This window comes from Podarcis melisellensis, assembly GCF_964234715.1.
Source record: "Podarcis melisellensis genome assembly, chromosome: 14".
NCBI lineage: Eukaryota > Metazoa > Chordata > Lepidosauria > Squamata > Lacertidae > Podarcis > Podarcis melisellensis.
Window position 1 is genome coordinate 30,397,599 of NC_138546.1, and position 6,911 is coordinate 30,404,509.

Sequence of the window (6,911 nt, forward strand, 5' to 3'; positions counted from 1 at the left end):
AACCAACCAGCATTGTAGACTCTGAAAAAGTAGCCATTAAAAAATATCGAGGTAAATTTGACTCCCCACCCCACCCCCTGATGTGGTGATGGAGATCATTTGTACGGGGGGGGGAGTTTAGCTCAAGGTCGTGCAGTTCTACGGAAAGGCTTCCCCCCCCTTTCGATTTATGTAGCCAGTTAGTTGACCCGCCCCCCCTCCAGCTTCTTAACTCTAATGTCTACCCGAAGGGAAGTGCGGCGGGGGGGTCTCTCTCTTACAAACGCCTCCTCAGCCAAACTGCCCCACTTTGAGAGAACTTTCCTTGGAAATAAGTTGACTTTCTGAAAGAACTGCCATGTGAAGACTCGGTTCAACCTTTCTATCCCTTCGGAAAACGTGTGTCTGTGCTTGGGGGTTGAGGTTTGGTTTTTTTACAAGATCTCCGCCTGTTCTCCCGCTGTACATTTCAGCTCCTGCTACCTTTCCGTGAGCTGAAATGACGACACCCCAGGAGAGGAAAGAGAAGCAAACATCTCTCTCTCTTCAAGTTGTCGAGGTGTGCCGTTTATTAAGATCCTTCTTTTGAAAGGAGCACACACGCACCAACTCCCATCCCACATCCCAGCCATCTTATCAGTTCCACAACCTTCTGTCTCCTGGACACAGCCATTCCCGTGGAAAGGGGAGTGCAAATGTGCTGGGGCAAAATGAGAAAAGTTCAACCAAGGCACAAGCTTTAAACAGCCCCTCTTCTCCAAATCGATCTGAATCGCTCCATTTACTGCGCCCGCCTCCCCACCCTAACCAGCGGAATAGTCGGACATCAAATGGACCCCCAGGAGTTGACAATCCCAGCCCCTGGGCTTCTCTGACATGTCTGGGTGACGGTCTCTCTCACAAACACAAACCCCTTATATTTTATCCACACGTAGATACCCTCCAAGTACCATCGTAACGTGCCATAAACACGTTTAATAACTGGGGAGAGGGGGGAATTAAACACATGCAATTGCTTGCTTCGTAGAGGGTTAATTGAGAAATCCTCCAGGTTTTCTTTTGCCTTCCTCGAGCTAAGAGGGACTCTTTCGCGGGTGGAGATGGGGGAGGCGCGTTGGGGGAATCCGGGTAAGGAAATGTGTGCCAGCATTTTACAGTCCTGGTTCGATTTCATTCTTCTAGCCATCCCACCCCGACCCACCGTGCCTGAAAATATCCTGCCGTCGCGTCCAGACTCCTCTTTCTTTGAGTTGCGCTCTCCTTCTTTCCCCTTAACCTGGGATTAGCAAATATAAGAAATTCACAGCTCGCTTGCGCTCTCTCGCTCCCCCCACACCCGCGACACTCCGGGAGCTCCTAATCACTCCGTATCGATTTCGCTAACTCTTTTCATCCCGCTGAAGACACATCTTAAAACACTCCTGCTTAGAATGTGTTCTTTGCTTTATACACACTAATAAAATGATTTGCCCCCCTCTCTCCCTTTCCACTCCGCTCTCCGCGCAGTAAAAAAAAGGGGGGGAGGAAGAAAGAGAAGGAGGGGAGGGAGGGAAAAATCGTTCGGGTAACCTGACTGTTTGTGTGTGATCGGTAAATATTTAGCCTGGTGATACCTCTAGCGTCTCCTCTGGATCAATAGAGCTAGCCCAGTCTCAAAGGGAGGGGGTCTGTCCAAGAGGTGAGGTCTGCCTCAGACAGACGTCTCCTTCTCTTATAGCGCAGGGACAGCAGGGAGGGAGGGAGAGATTGCCCCCCACCAATCCTACGTGCGGCTCCTTGGAAATAAGTCTGCCGGCTTTATTGCGCCTGAAATGCGCGCGGCGCAGAAGCGCAATCGGGAAAAGAGCGCAGCGAGGGGCTCGGACCCTGATACTTTCCGCCTCTCTCTTTCTTCCACTCCATTTCCTGCTCTCGACACGAAAATTGTTCTCCTCTCTCTCCGTCGATTCGCCCCCTCCGGCCTCCTTTTTAAAAAAAAAAAACCAAAACAAACCTAAACTTTCGGCAAAAGAGCGCGCAAGTTACGCTCCCGCAGTGGGAACAAAACTCTCTGAAATCGCCGCGCTTGCCGAATTGAAGGCGCAGCGGCCAAGGGGCGGGGGGTTCTATCTGAACAATTTCTCTCTCACACAGAGAGAGGGATATTTTATATATAATTCTGAGCACGCCAAGTTAAATTTATAGGAGGCGTTTTCGAAACTTCCACTTAAGTTCACTGGTAGGAGTCCACCTACAATGGCAAGGAATCGCGGGTATCAAAAATGCCATTCATGCTGGGATAGACAGATAGGCAGTCCCTATCTATCTATCTATCTATCTATCTATCTATCTATCTATCTATTCCCCTTATAGGAGTCAGGAACCTGGGCGTGTTTCAATCGAAGTCACCCCCTCATTCCCGCTGGATTCCTTGGGAATAATCCCCCCAGATCACCTTCCCGGATCTGCAGCCTCACAGTGACTTTCATGCCCAGTGAAGTAAATAATGGACGGGATGGGGGGTGGCTCAGCACTGGAGTGCAAGTGGAGTCGCATCGCGGTTTTTCCGCATAAATGGTTTCCCGTTGTGATCCAGGTACGGGCCGAGGAAGCACTTCCTCGAGGTAAAATATGACCCCTGCCTCCACAGAGCTCTAAAGCGTTTACCCCTGAAATGCAGATGTGCAATAAATGTACACGTGTCCTTCAGATGCGTGCAGTATGGATCCGTGTCCATGCAGTATGTACACGTGTCCTTCAGATGCGTGCAGTATGGATCCATCTCTTTAGTCGCATCTGTCGCTCGTTCCCCACATCCGTCCATCAGTCATGCTCCCTCTCTCTTTCACGCACCGATAAATGTGCCCACCTTTTCTTTGACCTCATCTAGGGAGACCGATTCAACTATTGCCTTCCCAAGAAGGAAGAAGAAATCGCCTTAAAACGGTTGCCCCGCCGCCGCCTGTTTAGGATAAGAATGAATAAGACGCTCCAGTAAAGCAGGAAAATTGTTAGGCCAGTTTGTTCACACGACAGGACAGGTACATGTTGTGGCCAGGGAGGATCTTAGGGTAAAAGGCTCGTTCTATGTCTGAACAGGCCTTTCCCTGCCCTTCCAAGCATAGGGAAACACCTGGGAGACCCATAGCTTTGGTGTTGCTGGGAATGGGACCCAAAGGGTTCGTGTGAACGCGGCGAAATTAATCTAGAGTGTATCTCTAAAAACAGACAGGCGATCTAGTCAACGCTAAGACACTTTCGCGTCCTGTTAGAGAAAAGCACAATGAAAGAAAGGCATCTTGAAGCTGCAGTCCTTTACCCGCTTACCTGGGAGTAAATCCCATTTAATACAGCGAGCTTGACTAGGCAAGTATAAGATTGCTCTCACGATTTCTATTAAGGCGCCTGCAGCGCATTCCCTTGAATGGGGTTCATTCCTACATAAGAAGTGTGCATGGGACTGCAACATGAACATGCTGTTAAATTTGTTTGGATCATGCCCACTCGGTGTATCTTTCACTACGGGGGAGGGGGAGCGTAGTATTTCTGTGTTGTTGGGTTGATAATATATATCATAGTCATCTGTGTCTCTCTCCGGTAAGGATAGGCACGGAGTCTCCCAGCTGACAGATGTTTGTCTGGAATAACATAAGGACGTGAGCGTCTAAAACAAACATAAATAAACGTATAGGTGCCTGCAGTTCTTAGAGCCGTCGTATAATTATAGAGACGATGCTTTCCACGCAGTTAGGTTTTCTTCCATCGCCACTCCAGAACAGGGTCGTGAGAATGCGTAACTTCCAGTGCCTTTAGGGGTAGCAGGGGGTAGGGAACCCAATTATTCCCCAAGAAAAAAAAAATGAACAAGCAAACACTCATCCTCAAATGTCTCCTTCGGAAGGCCTTTTTGGGCTGCGAAACCGACACCTTCCTTTCTCACCGAGAGACCTGCAGCCCGATCCTATGCGCGGTAACTCTGAAGTAAGCCCCCAGGGTGTTCAAATAGGCTAGAAATACAAAGGGCATGTTTCTTAAGAACTTGAGTACGTGCCGAGATTCTGCGGGTTCCCTCTTTAAAAATAAATAAATAAATATCCTGCTCCATCCAGGTAAAATAGGAATGGGGGGGGGAGTGAAGAGAACTAAGGCACCCTCTTCTGTCAATGTCTGTATGTTTAAAAGGGGCCCTTTCCTCCCTCCCTCCCCCCCCCAAAAAAAACCCTTTTGCTAATAAGGAAAAGTAGAAAAACGCTTCCTCGCAGAATATATCTTTATACTAATGCATATTAAATTGCCCTGTCTTGACTGGGCATATCAAACAATTTAATTAGAGGGCTTTCTACCCAAAGGAAGAAGAAAAGAGGGTGTGGAAGAGGTGTATGTGCGTGTGTTTGTGCATTTGTGTGAGTGCGAGTGTGGAATCTGCCCAGCATTTTATTGTATTTAGCAGGAATACAGGCAGAAAATGTAGCACAAGTTTGTGTCTGAAAGAGCACCTCCATGCCCATTGAAAGGCACTGATCCGAAAAGACAGAGAGGACAAGAAAAATCGATTGCCCGGGACCTTCTTCGTCCCTTTCATACCATTCAAACACCCCCTCCCACTATTCCCCCTAAGACAAAAAAAACCCCTCAGCCAGTTCCTTGGAAAAACTGGAGTGTGGGGTGGGAGAGAGAGAGAGAGAGAGAGAGAGAGAAGGACAGAGAGGAAGGAAGGATCTTAAACGCAATACTTTGGTGCTTCCATCGTATTACTCTTATGTGACTGGGATTTTAAAGTGTGTGTGTGTGTGTGTGTGTGTGTGTGTGTGAGAGAGAGAGAGAGAGAGAGAGAGAGAGAGAGAGAGAGAGAGAGAGAGAGAGAGAGAGAGAGAAATCCGATTCATGCTTTGTTCTGCTTTTTGGGTAAGGGGGGCAGGAGCATTCACTCTGGGTGTAGGGAGACCGGCATGCTTTTTTAGGGTTAAAATAGTCTTCACCTCTGACCTCTCCATAGCAAAGCCTCAGATATCCTCATAACTTCAGTCAAACTTTGGAAAGGCTGATCTGCAAGGAGGCAGGAGGGGGTGGATAATGCTGAGGCTGGAGACTGAATCCATTTGTAGCTGGTGGAATTCTCTTCTTTAAACGCCCCCCCCCACCCGCCCCAAATCTTTCCTCTCTGCTTTCCCTTCTTCTCACAACGCAGAAGGGGAGACGTATGTCTGAAGGATTTCTGAAAGGGACATCCTTTGAAAGGTATTGATAATTATATCAGCAGCGAAAACAAGAGGACCTGTAATTCTATTACATACAAGCAAAGAGAGAGAGACTCTAAGAAGAATTAAATATAGTTTTGGGGGGTTCGTCTTTTGGGAAGATTGGCCTGGGTCGAAGGATTTAGGGGTGCGTTTTGATAGAAGGTGCCCCCACCAGAACCATCATCAAAATCCATCCGACTGGGATGAGTCTCAATCATTCGAAGGCATTCCCAGGAAAGGTGTTTTTTTTTTTACAGGCCTATAATCTAAGGTCATTAATGACCTGTAGAAAATGAGTCACCTTCCCCCCTCCCCCCCCTCTGATCAATACCCTGTCTTTCCTCTCCCCCCACCCTTGCCAAGCAAACCTCCTCGGTGGACGTAATTAAACTTGCTTCTCTAGTTTTTCATCATTGTTTGAGGTGGGCCAAACCCATTTGTAAATTTCATTAGCCCTGTAAACATGCAATTAACGCTGAAGGAGGTGGTGGAGTTAATTGCAGAAGCATCTTTTAAAGGCCGGGAGTGGGGAATCTAAGAAATTAGCAGAAGGAAAGGAAAGGTATGATCCTTTTGTCACCTGTGACATTTATTCACAGTACGGTTTTTTCCCAGGTACCTTCGGTGATATTCCACGCACACACGCACATTCCCCTCTCTTTATTAAATTAAGTGCATCCCCCACATATTTTTCTTCTTCCTCTTTTTGTAAAAGCTCAGAGAAGTAAACGAAATTTGTGGCCGCTTGTAATTTTTAAACAACAACAACAATCTGTACAGACTGAATCCCTCCTACCCACACTTTGTGCAAAATTAAGAACAATTCTATGGGCAACCCCAGAAGCAGTTTTCGGGGGAGACTTCAAAAGGTGCTTTTCCTTCCCATTGTGGTGGGCGGGGTGTGTCTGTATTAACACAAGGGGAGGTTATCTTTGTTGGTATTTTTGTTTTATTTAAATTAGCACCAAGTCTGACAAGCACATAAAGGACCTCAGATATCTGTGGGTCGCTTTAAACGCTCCAGATCGAGGGGATCCCATGATAGAGAGTGAAGGAGAAAAGTGGCGAGGGAGGGGGGGAGGAAGTTCCGAATTTATAACTCTTCGAACTTTTTGCCCCAGCTCATTCTGTTTCGCCCAAGACCCCACCCCCAATCCATTTGGTGTGGTTTTTTTAATATACCTCTCTTTTCCTTCATTGCCTGAAAAGCTAATACTCTCTGAAGTCCTACTAACCCCGATTTCTGATGACTTTCCGCTTTGGAAGTCCATCTCTACCAAGACGTGCATTAATTTGGAAAGCGCATTCCTTCCCCTCTCTCTCTCTCTCTCTCTCTCTCTCTCTCTCTCTCTCTCTCTCTCTCTCTCTCTCTCTCTCTCTCCCCCTCTTTTCCAATCGGGGGAGGGGGGTGTGTGTGTCTGTGTCTGTTCCAAAGTGTCGTCTTTCCAGCCCCAAACAAGGTGCAACGAGGCGTTCTTCCTTCTAAGGAATGAGAAGATAGATATCTGCTACCTTAACGTTTGGGTGGGGGCTCTTTCCTCCCCCCTTTTTTTTCTTAAAGGCGAGGCGCGCATTCTTCAACCGCTGTGAAGCAAACTCCCCCTCGGACCCGCTCTGTTTAAACTTAAGAGTGTGCATATATAGGATATTATTATTATTGCCATTTCTCCTCCCTGCCGCCTGTTCCAAGGCTCCACGCTCAAAATACACAGG

The 6,911-nt window shown here is 47.6% G+C and overlaps 1 long non-coding RNA gene across 7 annotated transcripts in view; it reads right to left on the reverse strand.

Annotated features, from left to right (window-relative positions):
* Positions 1–6,911, reverse strand: part of LOC309356935 — a 194,065-nt gene that overhangs the window by 182,539 nt on the left and 4,615 nt on the right. The gene's annotated exons all lie outside the window — the stretch shown is intronic.